The 16,763-nt window shown below is 38.9% G+C and overlaps 1 protein-coding gene across 1 annotated transcript in view; it reads left to right on the plus strand.

Moving 5' to 3' along the window:
* Positions 1–719: 719 nt before the first annotated feature.
* Positions 720–16,763, plus strand: part of MYADM (myeloid associated differentiation marker) — a 31,059-nt gene continuing 15,015 nt past the window's right edge. The window contains exon 1 of the mRNA XM_075280336.1: positions 720–875. The gene's annotated coding sequence lies outside the window, so the exon portion shown is untranslated. The remainder of the gene's footprint in view (positions 876–16,763) is intronic.

A 16,763-nucleotide genomic window follows, 5' to 3' on the forward strand; every position in this document is an offset into this window, starting at 1 on the left:
CATCATTTGACTCAGGAGCAGCTAGGTCAGGGCTGTGGCCACAAAGAATTGAATAAAGTGAGATAGTGGACAAACAAAGCAGTTTTGCTGAAGCAGTGTATTTAGGAAAAGTCTTACATCCACATTAACAAGCAGTATAGATAGGATCCTTGTGATCGGACAACCCCTTTAATAACTTAATTGCATCCAAATAATATGAATGAGGAAACGTACCATAAGGCTGAGTTCACACGACGTAATTGAGGCTCAGAGTACGAACACATGCAAGTGTAGCGGATCATACAAGTCATTTTACACGTTTTTTGCAGACTGCAGATTAGTGTTTGCGGATGGTAAAAACCACTATGGTCGTGTGAATGAGGGCCTACCTAATGTACAGCCTGCTGCTTTCTGGCACAATTTCTGCCATAATTTTAATCTCCCCCAAAATTTTCAATTTTTTTTTTTTTCATTCAAACGTGATTTTAGCAGTTGTGGAACTACAACTTCCAACGTGACACAACTGACTTGCAGTTACAACACAATTACAACTTGCAGAGGGCGAGAGAACTAGAGCCAGCAGCGGTATTATGAAGCGAGTAGAGACCATCACCCAATAGCCACATATGTAGTAATACCTCAGCTTTCCCACATTACTAGCAGCCTCCCTGAAGAACGGAGCGAATGCTTCAGTAGGGACAGTGGAGAATTGCACACATGTGTATAACGGCTGACTGAACTGCTGCAGTTCTCCAGTATTTGTGTGACGTGTGATTGTGTCCAGTCCCTGAGCTTTGTGTATGTGTCTGGTAACCGCACCCTCCCAGTCTCAGGTTCTGCTCATTCCCTTCTTCGCCTCAGGCAGTCAGCACGTTATCCGGGCACTGGACAGGGAGGTAAGGCTTACTGCTATTCCGAATGATATACTCATATTACACATAGTTATCATTATATAGATGGCATAGAAGAAAGCCGTATTTCCATATCACTGCCGTACGTCTAGCCCTCCACATGTGTGACGGGAGTCTGCTGGGTGTGGTGGTTCTGTAGCACAGATGTTGCCAGCTGGTATACACGAGTGTGCGGACTCTATCGGTGCAACCAAGGGCTTCTGGATCTGACTGTACGAGGCCAGAATACTACAATGAGGAACTGTATGATAGACTTTCCTAAAACTCTGCTTAACTATCTGTTTGATGGGACACACTCAGGCTACAGCTACACAGGGACTGCAGCTGCAACTCCTTCACTAATGGAAGTCAATTGAGTCACATGGTAACTGAAGATACTGCGATTTACTGGTGCAAAAAAGATCGGATTCTGCTGCACTTAGCAGTCGCAGTACCCTCAGAGTTGCAATGCGACTCCATTCACTTATTAGGAATCGCAGGGCAACATAGCGATCTTTGGATGAACAAAAGCAAAATGTATCAGCCTTCTCCTATATACAGTGTATTATGTCCCAGCCTTCTCCTATATACAGTACATTATGTCCCAGCCTTTTCCTATATACAGTATATTATGTCCCAGATTTTTCTATATACAATATATTAGGCGCCAGATGTTAGTACCTTCTTCCGAGTCTGTGAGATAGTGCCTATGACTTCTGCTGGGAGAAGAACGGCCCTTAGTTGGCATAAGAAATGCTTCAAGTGATAAAATGATGCTGGATATCACTTGGAGCCTTGGATTAACGCTGGATGTACATATTAGATTTTGGGTTTCTTGCTACAGCAGTTGATCCCCTATTCACACTGGAGATGTACTCTCTTCAGCAGCACACTACTCTTATATCACAAGTAGATTAAAAACTACTGAAAGATTTAATGGATCGGACTGAGGATCTGAACCCCAGAAGAAGATGCCCTCTAACAAGTGGGATGTCATCTCCATTCCTTTGCATAGTGTCCTAGTCTGTTCTGAAAGACTTAAATAACAATATGATAAGATTTAGTTCAGCAATTGCTATTAAAAATGCTTCATTTGGATGAATTGACTATAACAAACATTTCATTGCTTCATCTTCCCTGCTGCACACATGTCCGCCTGGATTTGTTCTTAGCCCTGTGTCTGAACATTATTATGACCATAAGTGGACAAGTAATGTGCTTTGTGTCTGGCATCTGTCCATAGTATGTCCTACAATATAGTGATATTACAGAGTAGTCCTGTATTACCAGAGTACACTTTCTATTTCTTCTTTATACAAGGCTGCAAATGAGAAACCTTCCCAAATAATTCCTTGAGTTATAATGTTATAGTATCATGTGATAACTAACTGCACAGAGGGGTGATTGTCAAAGTATATTACATTATACATGTTTGTAGCCATCCTATCCTTATACTAAACAACGCCATGTGGAAACTAGGCATCAGCCCTGGATTGGGTGGTACATTGCCCCACCCCTCCACACACACACTGTTCTAAACTTTGCTTGCATACTGTGTGTACCCAGCCTTAGTTAGAGCATTGATAATGAGAATTTTACCGCCTGTTTTCTATTAAAATGAGTTTGATAGGTTAATAACTAGAGATGAGCGAGTACTATTCGAAACGGCAGTTTCGAATAGCACACACCCATAGGAATGAATGGACGTAGCTTCCATTTATTTCTATGGGTGCGTGCTACTCGAAACGGCCGTTTCGAATAGTACTCGCTCATCTCTATTAATAACCAAACACACCCTGGTACAGTAACAAAAAAAATAAGAATAAAATGGCAGTTACACTTTAACCTCTTTTGTACCAGGCCAATTTCCCTGGTTCAGGATCAAATCCTTTTGATATTTTTTGTACATGTGATTTTGAGAGCTATGACATTTTTCATCGTTCAGGTTAATAAGATAAGATAATCCTTTAATAGTCCCACAATGGGGAAATTTCAGTGATACAGTTTCATAGATGGTACAGTGGTATATAACAAGAGAAAAACACATACAAGCTCATGGCAGATAGAGAAATCCTAGGAATCATAGCAACTAAAACGAAAGAAACACAGACACACTGCAGGATCATTTAGTTCTCTGTGTGGATTGATGTTAATAATACAGCCTGACTGTGGTTGGAAGACACGAGGAGGGGGGTCACAGCATGTAGATATAACAAGCAGAAAAACATTTTGCAGAGGTGGGGGACATATGCAGCTATCATGATAACATGTGGCAGTTCCTTTGGTAGGTAGTGAGATCTCCTGCTCACAGCTGATAGTTCGGTATCTTGTATCAGCACTATTGTCCATTAACCACAAAAAATGCCCCAAATGTCCTTCATCACAAGCCCTCCTCCACCTCCTCCTCCTTTCTTCTTACCACTGTGTTCTAATAAAAGAAGTATGCACCTATTTTTTCAGTGACACGTAGGGATTTATTTTTATGTTTGCGTGTTTTTATTCCCAGGAGTTTTTTTTTTTATATACACAGGAAAATGTAAACAAAATGGGAGAGGAATGTGTCTTTCTTTCACATTTATTTTTTTTAACAGTGCAAAGTGCTGAGGTATAATTGACGTACAGCAATTTCCAAAATCGCAATGGTTTTGGTAATGCAGCATTTCCGCTGCGTGTATTTTACCGCAGCGTGAGGATGGACTAGAATCCCATCCACTACACAGTGACTGTAAAACACCACATTTCTTTCCTGTGGTGTTTCAACTTTGGGCACTCGTGGCATTTATACCATGTGGGGCCCCGACCTTTAACCCTTTCAGGACCAAGTGTCATTGATGCCCCAATGTCCAGGCCATATTTAGCACTTTGGTATGCGTTGCTTTACACAGCAATTTCTTTTTAAGGGCTTTGCATATCTCAACTATTTTTACCATGTTTTTTCAGGGCACCTAAGGCTTGAAATAACTACCATATTTTTCGGACTATACGACGCACTGGACTATAAGACGCAGCTAGGTTTTATAGGAGGAAAATAGGGGAAAATTTTAGAAGCAAAAAATGGTAAAATATTAAATATATGGGAGTTATAGTTTTGCAACAGCTGCAAAGCCACATTGGCAGGTGACCCTGCAACAGTATGAGGATGCATAGGGCATTTTTCTTGTGGGGCCAGATGTACTTTTTAGTTATACCATTTTGGGGAATGTCTACTGCTTTGGTCACTTTTTATTCAAATCAGAGGCAAAACAGCAGTTTGGCGCTTTTGATTTTCTTTCATGCTACGACGATCCGATATATTTTATAAGTTTATAGACTGGGCATTTTCGAACTCAGGGATACCTAATGTATATGAAGAGCTCAACGGAAAAATGGCCTAAGTCCACATTTTGTCATATTTCAAATTATAGTCCTATGAAAAAGTTTGGGCACCCCTATTAATCTTAATCATTTTTTGTTCTAAATATTTTGGTGTTTGCAACAGCCATTTCAGTTTGATATATCTAATAACTGATGGACACAGTAATATTTCAGGATTGAAATGAGGTTTATTGTACTAACAGAAAATGTGCAATATGCATTAAACCAAAATTTGACCGGTGCAAAAGTATGGGCACCCTTATCATTTTATTGATTTGAATTCCCCTAACTACTTTTTACTGACTTACTGAAGCACAAAATTGGTTTTGTAACCTCAGTGAGCTTTGAACTTCATAGCCAGATGTATCCAATCATAAGAAAAGGTATTTAAGGTGGCCAATTGCAAGTTGATCTCCTATTTGAATCTCCTCTGAAGAGTGGCATCATGGGCTACTCAAAACAACTCTCAAATGATCTGAAAACAAAGATTGTTCAACATAGTTGTTCAGGGGAAGGATACAAAAAGTTGTCTCAGAGATTTAACCTGTCAGTTTCCACTGTGAGGAACATAGTAAGGAAATGGAAGACCACAGGGACAGTTCTTGTTAAGCCCAGAAGTGGCAGGCCAAGAAAAATATCAGAAAGGCAGCTCCACCTCCAAAGAGCTGCAGCATCATCTTGCTGCAGATGGTGTCACTGTGCATCGGTCAACTATACAGCGCACTTTGCACAAATAGAAGCTGTATGGGAGAGTGATGAGAAAGAAGCCGTTTCTGCACGTACGCCACAAATAGAGTTGCCTGAGGTATGAAAAAGCACATTTGGACAAGGCAGCTTCATTTTGGAAACAAAAATTGAGTTGTTTGGTTATAAAAAAAGGCGTTATGCATGGCGTCCAAAAAGAAACAGCATTCCAAGAAAAACACATGCTACCCACTGTAAAATTTGGTGGAGGTTCCATCATGCTTTGGGGCTGTGTGGCCAATGCCGGCATCGGGAATCTTGTTAAAGTTGAGAGTCGCATGGATTCCACTCAGTATCAGCAGATTCTTGAGAATAATGTTCAAGAATCAGTGACGAAGTTGAAGTTACGCCGGGGATGGATATTTCAGCAAGACAATGATCCAAAACACCGCTCCAAATCCTCAGGCATTCATGCAGAGGAACAATTACAATGTTCTGGAATGGCCATCCCAGTCCCCAGACCTGAATATCATTGAACATCTGTGGGATGATTTGAAGCGGGCTGTCCATGCTCGGCGACCATCTAACTTAACTGAACTTGAATTGTTTGTCCAAAATACCTTTATCCAGGAACTGATTAAAAGCTACAGGAAGCGACTAGAGGCTGTTATCTTTGCAAAAGGAGGATCTACTAAATATTAATGTCACTTTTCTGTTGAGGTGCCCATACTTTTGCACCGGTCAAATTTTGGTTTAATGCATATTGCACATTTTCTGTTAGTACAATAAACCTCATTTCAATCCAGAAATATTACTGTGTCCATCAGTTATTAGATATATCAAACTGAAATGGCTGTTATAAACACCAAAATATTTAGAACTAAAAATGATTAAGATTAATAGGGGTGCCCAAACTTTTTCATAGGACTGTATTACCTAGAAAGCTTCTTTGTACCTCGTTCTATGCATTGGGTTTACAAGGTACCTAGGATTAATGACCTAAGTCCATATATTTCAATGCAGAAGAATTTACATTCAATGGAATAATGGCCTAAGTCCAATACAAACTTACTTCACTCTCGTTGGTCATTTTTTCATTGAAATAGTGACTTCCGGTCTGTTGTTTATATTAGTGTAAAAACTTTGTCTTATTGTTTAAAAGGCTCTAAATCGACTTTTGCACATATTTAGCGCCGAAAAGGGAGGCAGGTAATTATTATTCTTCATCGTTTAATAATAGTAGTAATTAATTAATAATATTAAATAAATAATATTTATACATGAAGCTGCATTTTTTTTTAATAAATAATACAATTTATGATTAGGATTAACGGTGTTCATTAGCTGATTACATTGGATAGATATATTCCACAATAATGCCCGTTTGCTTTAGGCTAAAACTTTAAATTTCGTTTTTCTCACAATATTGATTTTTGGACTTAGGCCATTTTTCCGTTGAGCTCTTCATATGTATTTTACAGTAATTTTCTACTTTTTTAAATGTATTCTAAGGAAACAGGTGATTTAGAACTTTTAATTTTTAATTTGTCACAGACCAGCTGCAATAGTAAAATTACTATGACAGGCCCAGGAGGCTTCATTGGGCTCCCGGGTGTCGCAGAAACAGGTCGGCTCCTGTGGTCTTGCTGCACAGGGGGACAATTTTAATAGCTTTTGGGGTTTTACAGATACTAATGCCCACAATCAGACTCTGATTGCGGGCATTTTCTCCGGGTCTCCACTGTACATTACAGCAAAGGTCTGGCAGCTATGACGACGGATCTTCAGCAGAGCGCCTGCCATCATTTTTACAGACAGTAATAGTACCGTGGTTGCCAGGAACGGTTCGCGCCGCCAAGATAAACCAAGGTCCCGCAGCATCGCCCCACTCCTGCCTCTGCAGGAAACCAGCGGCAGCAGGAGTGGGGCGATGCTGCGACTCTGTGCCCCCCACCCCTCCAAAAAAAAAACTCTCACACACGCATATTCAGATTATAAGATGCACCCCCATTTTCCTCCCAAATTTCAAGGAAAAAAAGTGCGTCTTATAATCCGAAAAATACGGTAGTCTTATTTATTAAGTTCAATATTTTTTTTCACTAGAAGTAGAAGAATATGTAAAAGGTATAAAATGTTTAAGAAAAAAAATGTTGCTTCTTTTACCTAAAATTTTTTTTTTTATATATATATACTATTGCACATAAAATTATTAAAGTTGCTTTCCTAGTTCTTCTGATCACAGGGGCCTCACATTTTTATAGTTTTTTTTTTTTTTTTTTTTAAAACAAAAATGAGGTTTTATATGGTTTTTTTTATTCAATATGGCTTATTTTCTGGACCCCTAGTCCATGTGTAAAGTAACCAGTAGTTTTGGTAAAGCAGAGGGATGTAAACTGCTTGTGTTATCTCTAGCTAGGCTCCCTGCTGAGAAGAGGAAACACCCAGGAAGTAGGTGAAGGGAGGGGGTGGTAGAGGTGCAAGTCAAGTACAAATTTGAATGGAAAGCCTCTTTCACTTCAAATATCACTGTAAAAGGTTAGTTTTTCTAGATAAAAGTCCTAAAGCTTCCCTTATCACATTGTTTACAATTCCCTGGACAGTAAATTCAGCATGGAGATGCTTATCACTTGCAGAGGAGCAGCTGTAAATCACCAGTGTTTGACTCTAAAGGGGCTCTGTCACTGGATTTTTGCTATTTTAGATAAACATATGCTGGAATAGCCTTTAAAAAGGCTATTCAGGTCCTGCTAATCATTTGTTTAATTAATTACCTTTTAAATATATATATATATATATATATATATATATATATAAATGCACTGTGCCCTGGACATTCCCGTTCACCCCTCACCCCACGCCCTCCTCTCTTGGTTCTTGTATGTAAGTCCCTCCTCCTGCTTTCAATTCACAGCCTCTGACTGTCTCTTCCCTGCTAGTGGTACTGGACCTGTGATGATGTCACTGCTGCTCTGTGATTAGCTTGTCCCTGTGATGACATGACTACAAGGTCCTTCTAAGTAGTGATTATGCAGAGCAGGGGCTGCAGGTCCCGGTGTCTATCATACATCTCCATGTGTACAGTAGATCTATGCTATGATAGACACAGAGAGCTGCAGCCCTTGCTATGCATAATCACTACTTAGAATGACCTTGTAGTGATGTCATCACAGGGCCAAGCCAATCACAGAGCAGTAGTGACATCATAACAGGTCCTGTACCACTAGCAGGAGGAGGGACTTGCATAGAAGAACAAAGAGAGGAGGGCATGAACAGAGGGGTGATAGCACTTTTTCAAGCTCTACATGAAAAAGTGCTATCAGCACGAAACGGCTGTCGCTCTCCTCTCCCAGGTGTGCCTCCTCCCGTATTGTATTTTTAACATGGACTTCTGAAATAAAGATTCAAAATTTTATACTCTTCTAATGGTGAGTGCCCAGCTTTTTCTACTTTTTGGATTGTGTCTGGACTTTTTCTATTTGCTGTGAGCACCACCAGAGTATTTGTATTGAGTTTATCCCCTATCCTTCATAAACATACATCGCATGCACAGAGTAGTGCCACCTTATTCCTCGTATTTATTGCTCTCTGTAAGTGTCTGTGATGCTCTCTGAGCACTGTGTGCTATTTGTACACAGGGGGAGGTGAGAGCCAGGGAAGGTGGCTGCTGCTACTGATGACCCATCAGTCTTCCCTGCTCTCACCTCCCCCTTGTATACACATATCACACAAGCAGTTCTCAGAGAACATCACAGACACTTGAGGCTAAATAGCATATCAATAAAAGCGGACTAAGTCAAAAATGGCTGAGAGAATTAACAAATTAAAGGTATGTCTGGAATAGCCTTTCTAAAGGCTATGCAAATATATGCTTAGTTAAAAATTAGTTTTCCCAATGATAGAAAGATGCGGTTTGAATCTACAAAACTCAGATTTTATGCACGATACATTTATTGTGTTTAGTAATGATTAATTGTAGAAAGGTCAGGCAGCTACAAAGCAATAAATCTTAGAAATTTCGGTCATCCTAAATTTTGTTAATGGGAGCCTCACTCCAGTGGGGTAATTAACACTGGCATATGAAATGCCAGTCTTATTAACATTTAACCCATGGGAAAATTATTAAAGTTTGTATTTTCTAAGCCAATCTTAGACTACATTCAAATGAAAGAGGTGCAAAACATCTATTTTTCACGACCGTCTTGCTCCCATTTTTACGGAGCCCCATACATTTCAGTGTATGCGGAGATCTTTGAAAATGGTCAGAAGTATGACATGACCTATATTTTGACGGTCCTTGACAATGGACTGTCAAAATAATGGTCATATGAATAGACCCCATTCACTGAAATTAATGCTGCCATGTGACATCCGTTAAAAAAAACCATACGTCATACAGCCACTGTTCACTATGGTGTGAATCTAGCCTTAATAACCTCCCTGACTGGCATGAAGTGAACCTGAATTAAGAGTCTCCAGTCTCTTACTAAATTTGGGCGTACTGTCTTGTTCCAGAATGGAAATCTAGATTTCCTATGTAACTCACTGACATTCTGCGTTATATAATAAATATGTTGGTCTGTAGCATTCCTGCTCCATACCACTTACTTTCACAAAAAGGGATGTGGTATATTTTTGGTGCAATGAAGGTCCATGTGCCAAAAATGTGCCACAATTATACAGAAAATTGGGGGAATTTTTTGTTTTGTTTGAATTTCGTTGTATAGATTGCAGATCTATTGACCCTTGACCCATGTGATTCTTCCACTTACCCTAAAAGAGGAACTTGAACTATTCACAGTGGCTATTTGCATAAGTATCTAAAATGCAGAAGTCCCATTGTTTGGAAGTATTGTGAAATAAAGCTTTGTGTATTACCTTTCTGTCAAATTATTGAATTTAGATATTGTTTCATTACAAGGTTTATCAAACTCGTACAATAAAAAAACTCAGAAAATAAATACTGGGCATTTGCTTGAGTGTTGGTTCATTCCCTGTAATGGTCCATTCACACGGAGGAAAATGGTGAGGAATTTGGTGTGGAATTTTCCACGCTGAAAAAAAAAAGCCTCCTATTGACTTCAATGGGTTCCTTTTTCTGCTAGCAGAAGACCATACCTATGCTAGCAGAAAAAGGAACCCATTGAAGTCAATAGGAGGCTTTTTTTCAGCGCTGAAATTCCACACCAAATTCCTCACCATTTTCCTCCGTGTGAATGGGCCGTAAACCACAGATGAACCTACTTTTTTGCCACAGGCCTGGTTCCCCACTAACAAGCTATAGGCTCTGTTCTCAGGTAAAGTTTTGACTGCTCGTGAGACCTTGCTGGTAACTATAATTTTATTTGAAAAACTACACAATCATTTACCCGATCACACTTAGGAATTTCATTATATTTTAATTCCTTAACCAGATCAAGATCAAACTCTGACTATGACTTCTGCTTTCCTACTACTCCTTCATAAAATAGTTGACCGCCATAGTCAGTGAGAACTAGGAAAGCTCCTCTGATTCATTAAAAAACTAGTTATTGAATTACTATGAAAGTAAATATGCAACAATCTATGCATCTAATTATACAGTATTAATAATTTGTATAATTAATACATTTATTTTGAAACCAGAGTTGAGGGCATTTTTAAATAGGTGATATGCATTTTGGCTTATCTGCACTCACTAGTTTGAGCCCGGTCCACCATAGGATTACTTTTTGGCTTTCTGCGGGTGCACTTATTTTACTGTACCAAGTTTTTGTCTTTGCAACCTGGTTTCTCAGTCAGCTAAAATCAAAGTTGTCTTGTGGCGGATTCTGGTGAGAACATTGGAGGTGCCTTAGACTCTACAAACCAAAATGGTATTAGATGGATCAGATAGCTGCTTACTTGCTGATAGTAGAGTTTAATTTGCTGTAATTAATATGTATTTTACTGTGAATGAAGCAGCAGCCTTAAGGTAGTTTCACCTGTAAGAATCTGCAGCAGATTCATCCCTCAATCTGCCTCCCAATGCCCTTTTTAATCATCCCACGGACTCCATGATTCCGGATTCATCCGCGGTTTCAACCACTCGGGAGTCCCTACCGATTAGGCCCATTCACCTTTGCATCAGTATTCCATTGTGGTTAGACCGTGGCCAAATACGATGGTGGAAGGTGAAGAGGAATTCTTCTTCATTTTCCAATGTGTGTACATACCCTCAGGCTATATCCACAATACTGTTTTTTGGCAATGAGAAACGTTTCTTGGCTGTTTGCATCTGTGTCCGTTTTGTCTGTTTTTCACATTCTATTAGAAATGACCATGTTTTTCACTGTCATGTGAATAAGTCTTTTGTTTAGTCTGTGTTGAAAGATAAATTTAGAAATTGCCTAAATTCTCCATTTGTGCCTGGAAGACAGTTATTGTAATGTTTTCCCTGCAAAATTAGCATCTTGTTAACATTATATATGCTTATGTATTAATTATTAACATTACTGAAAATTTCATCCTATTCCTTGGCAAAAATACTCTTTAAAAATTGTAAGAGGAGTATTTTCTGCTGAAAAAAAAAACGTAGTGCGACCTCTGGGTTGGACACACATTTGTCTTGCTCTGAACTGATTTATGTTCAAAAAAGGAAGAAAGTTGTGGCCACAAGGTGGCTCAGTGGTTAGCACTGCAGCGTTGGAGTCCTGGTGTTCAAATCCTGCCAAGGGCAAAAAACCATCTGCAGTTTGTATGTTCTCCCCGTGTTTGCATGGATTTCCATCCCATATTCCAAAGACATACTGAAAAGGAAAAAAAAGTACATTGTGAGCTCTATGTGGGACTCACAATCTACATTTAAAAAAAAAAAAGGGAGAATGTTTGTATGTTTTGAATATTATACAATAAACGTATGTGACCATTATATGTTAACCTCTTGCTGAAAGCAGTATAGCACATATCCTTATAGGCAAAGAGTATGAAAGAAAATGTGTTATGGAAAACAAAGACTATTTAAGGAGTTTAGGAAAATGACTTCATTGCTCAGGGTCAGGAGGATTAGGAATGTCTGTAGTATCACATTCTCTACCATGCCAGATGCATCATATATATCTCCTGTCTCCAGAGTCATTCCTCCTACTTCTTACAGAAATAATAGGGCTGTTGGGGTGACCGGTAGTGAGTCATGTGTACTAGAAAGTTGTTATTCTTAACTACATACATAAGATTTTTTGCTGTGATCTCAGACTTAAAATGTTCCATTTTTAACCCCTTCCTGCTGCAGGCATTTTTCAATTTTAGTTTTTGACTCTGTCTTATAACTTTTTTAATTTTCCATTTACAGAGCCATATAAGGGTTAAATATTTGTGGCTAAATTGTAAAGGTACCATTTAATAATCCATACAATGTACTGGGAAGCTGGAAAAAAAATCTGAATAGGGCAGAATTGGTGAAAAACTGTTTGTTTCACTTTCTTATAGCGTTTAGTGTGCAGTCAAAATTACATGTCACCTGTATTCTGAGGCTGGCACAATTTAGAGCATACCAAATGTATTTAGTTTTTTGTTTGTTTGTTGTAACCCCTTGATAAAATTCGCAAGAAAAAAAATCACCACATTCTAACACTCATAACTTTTTTTTTTTTTCTTTTTTCTTTTTTAATATTTTTGTGTACAGGGATTCATGAGTCCAGGTGTACTTTTGGGGAATTTCTGATGTTTTGATCACTTTTTATGGGAAGCGAAATAGCAAAAAAAAATGGCCATTTTGGCTTATTAGATTCCCCCCCCCCTTCCCCCACAGCGGCATTCACTGTATGAGAAAAATATTTTGTGTTTCTAGACATATATTTATCTCTGCTGGCATTTTCGGAGGCAGAGATGTATGGATATATAGAACAAGCAATCTAATGACTGCAGGTTCAATTCCCTCCTAAGGTCTGTTTCTCAACTTTTTCAAGCCAAGTACACTCTTTTGAAAAAAACAAACAAAAAAACCCATCAGAGTACACCCAACTCTTGACAAATGCTGCTTCCAATCTCAAGTGGGTAAGAAAAACTGGCACACGTGTTCCAAGCGGATCCTTTTGCTTATGGGAGCATATGTGGCAAGCACTTGCTAGACATTTTTTAGATTTCAACCAGTTTTTCTCTCATCAGATCACAGATTAGAAGCTGTCTGTCTTATTTAGCACAGAGCACCAGCTGCTATAGAAGAGACTGGGCTGGCACTAGCCCCCAAGTAGCCTCAGAATATGGGAACTCGCTAAATAAATCTGTCACTTCTGGAGCACTGGTTCTCAGCCAAAGGGTGTACTCCAGGGTTACCACAGGTTGAGAACCACAAGCTAGAAAACGTTGATATCTTTATAATCATGCCAACCCAAAGAATATAAGGAACTTTATTTACCACACTTTGAACGCTGTAAAAACAGAAGTCTAAGGGCCCATTCACAGAGGTACAGAGGGGGCAGATTATGGCGCTGAATCTACATCATAATCCACCCCTCACAATGGTGGTCTATGGAGACCGCTAGTGTTAGTTTTTTCTGGAAAACAGAAGCAACATGACCTTTCTTGAGGCGGATTCTGCCTCAGGAAGTCAATAGAAGTGAATAGAAGGCAGAAACAGCGTCACAGTCTTTTACGGTCCATTCACTGTCTAGGAGGGAAAAACCACCTGCCGTTTTCTGAAGCTGTTCTTACCAAAAAACGCTCCAAAAAATCACTTCAACGTGTTCACTGAAGGAGTAACTAAAATATAACTATTGTGTCCAATTAAAATAATTTGCTAATAAAACTAGTCCTAAAACGATTGTGAGTAGGCAGATTCAAACACAATATGCTTGTGGTATAATGTGATAACCACTTATTATTTATGCTCCTCTGTCCAACAAAACCACGCTATCAAAACCCCTAGATGCTACTGAAGGAGTTTAAACTAACGTGCATCACACTCCTTACTATCAGAGTCCCATAGTTCACATCAGGCTACTGATAAGAAGGCAAAACAAGCTAGGAGCTCAGGCATAGCGAGAGCACCTGGACACTCTCTTTGTTATAAATGTATCAATGGATAGAGTGTACCCCAATACACAACAATCTCCTCTACGCGTTTCTCTAATCCTATATATATCTAGTATCTATCTACTCGTGAACTTCGCTCAACTTACCTGCTCAGAAGTGCTTACCGCTGCCCTCTGCTGGTCCGGTCCTCTGTTCTTCATGTGGCTTCAGAGCCCCCTGCACCCACCTCCCTAGACTAGTAGTATAGAGAAGGTGGGGCTTAGGAGAGTGTGGGCGGGTACTGGGAGGGGAGACGTTAGTGATGCACTCACGTCTCCCCGCCCACACTCTCCAGCCACACCAAGCCCCGCCTACTACCTGCATCTCTACAATACTAGTCTGGGGGCGCAGGGTGCTCTGGGTCATTCCGTGTCAAGTGAACCAATGATTTTTCCCTCTATATTTTTAATTCTTTTGAGATTTTGTTATTTGGTAATAGTGTGTCAGAGAATGCAAAATGTGAAGAAAAAAAAATTCTAGAAATTTTTTTGGATTTTTAATTGATTTTCAAAGTTCAGAAAAAGTGCGAATTTCTGTGTTGCCTGCCTTTACATTTCTCCTCATAACTTAGGCTAGAAAAAAGATAGAGAAACAAAATAAACGCCATTCTACTCAGAACTATACAGGCTTTCACCAAATATGTCACAAGAGTATCTTTGTTAATGTTTTACCCATGTGAACGCAAACGCAAAATTTTAAAACGCATTTCCGAAAAAAAAACGTTTTATTTAAAAATTTCAAAAAATGCACTTGGGCCTGCTATGCCCTTAGCCACATCTGTACCAAAATTCAAGTTGGGATCGCGATGGGATCATATTTTAAAATATAACTATTACAGTGTCATTCCGAAAATCTTGAATTCAGATCTGTTCAGCCTGTGGTATAAAAGTGTGGGGTCTATATGTAAGATATGTACAGAGAATGATCCACCTCACAAAATTTTAATGTTAACTAGTGTCAGACTAGCAGTATACAGGTCCTGTAATATGACACTAGAGTGGGACCATCTCTCTCAGAGGTATGTTTCTGGTAGGACACTTATTGTAGTGCACCTCAGATAACCACAAGAAGGGAGGTTCCAATCTTCATGTTTGATGCATGTCCCTTATTATTAAAGGTAGAGTAATTAATACAGAAGTCATGTTGTTATGTTCTCATATTGTATTGCTCAGTATATGTTGATGCAGTCACTGATGTAAGGAATGACTGAGGACTTGATGCTAATTTACAATTACTAGGTAGTATGGAAGGACACTTATTGTAGTGCACCTCAGATAACAAGAAGAAGGGAGGTCCTAATCTCCATGTTTGATGCATGTCCGGTTTGTTCAATGCATTCAGGTTGAAAATGCTGAACAAGCTGTGTTCTGATGATAAGATGTATTTGTTCTGGCACTTACAGTATTTGTTTTTTTTGTTTCTCTTTATTGTTGCATATAAATGTTGAATTCAGCAAGTTGTAATTTGAAAAGAAAAAAGGAAGAAGCTCACACAAACATAAAATCAGATGATTCAAGGCTTAAAAAAAAAAAAAAAAAATTGATCCCAATTTGGTCCCAAGTTGAAAACCTGTACAAATATAACCAAGAACACAAGTAACACAAATGTATTTTTTCACAATTTTAAAACATACGTTTTTTTCACAATTGCGCATCAAAATTTTGAATTTGATCTCTCCAAAACAAAATATAAAGAAACATCGTCTTGTGACATATCAAATGAAAGCCGGTACCGCTCTGAGAAAAATGATGCCTCTCCCACCTATTTATCTTAATTCTAGCCCAAGATATGTTAAAAAATGTAAAGCCATACCAGGCCAAAATTCACACTTTTTCAAAACTTTAGAAGTCTATAAAAAATTAACTGATGAAGAAAAAAATTCAAAACTTTTTATTTGTAATTAACTTAAGTTGTACTTCATAAAAAATAAAAATAAAAAAAATATAAAGACGTCAGGTAATAAAAATATTCCTATTTGGATCACTTGATATGGAATGACCCCTCTGAAGACCTGTGAAGGACAGAGGACTGGACGAAGAAGAACTGGGAGCTGCAGCAGGTAATCGGATACAGGTGGGGGGTGGGGTTAATTACTACACAGCGTGGGGTCCAAAAATTGAAACAATTTTGAAACAATTTTTGGACTACATGCTGTGTAGTTAATAGGATTGTTTTTAAAATCTGATCTCCGATTATTTAAAAAATCCCATTGACTTTCAGTGGCATCGGAATTGGGATCGGGTTCGAATGGAAAATGATCGGAAATTGGATTTTAAAAACGATCCTGAAATTTCAAGATCGGCTCAACCCTATAGTGGACACAAATCTTTTATTGGGCTATAAAGGGAACAACAGAGAGAGAGGAAGAAAAGACTTCAGGAGTGGGGAAAATGTAAAGGAGGAGTAACAATAACAAAAAGAGCATCAGTGCTCTGGGGCTAAGTAAAAAAAAAAAAAGAAGTGAAGAACATTGCTATTCTTGGTTTAGAAAATTCCTTGATGTTGGGTAATTTTATTTTTTTACCCTCTAAAAAAAAATTCCTTTAGGCCGGGGCCCCACGGGCTGGAAACGCCGCGATTTGGCTGCGGCGGAAACGCTGCGGGAAAAATTGCAGCATTTTACAGTACTTGCAAAGTGGATGGGATTCATGCGAATCCCATGCCCACTTTGCAGAAAAAATCACAGCGCGGACACACTGCGATTTCCAAAACCGTTGCAGTTTTGAAAAACGCAGCATGTTAATTATATCTACGGAAATGCCGGCAGCTTTCTCATAGATATAATTGTAACAAAATCAGTGGAGGAAAACTCAATGAACTTTCTGTGAA

This window comes from Leptodactylus fuscus, chromosome 6, assembly GCF_031893055.1.
Source record: "Leptodactylus fuscus isolate aLepFus1 chromosome 6, aLepFus1.hap2, whole genome shotgun sequence".
NCBI classification, from domain to species: domain Eukaryota; kingdom Metazoa; phylum Chordata; class Amphibia; order Anura; family Leptodactylidae; genus Leptodactylus; species Leptodactylus fuscus.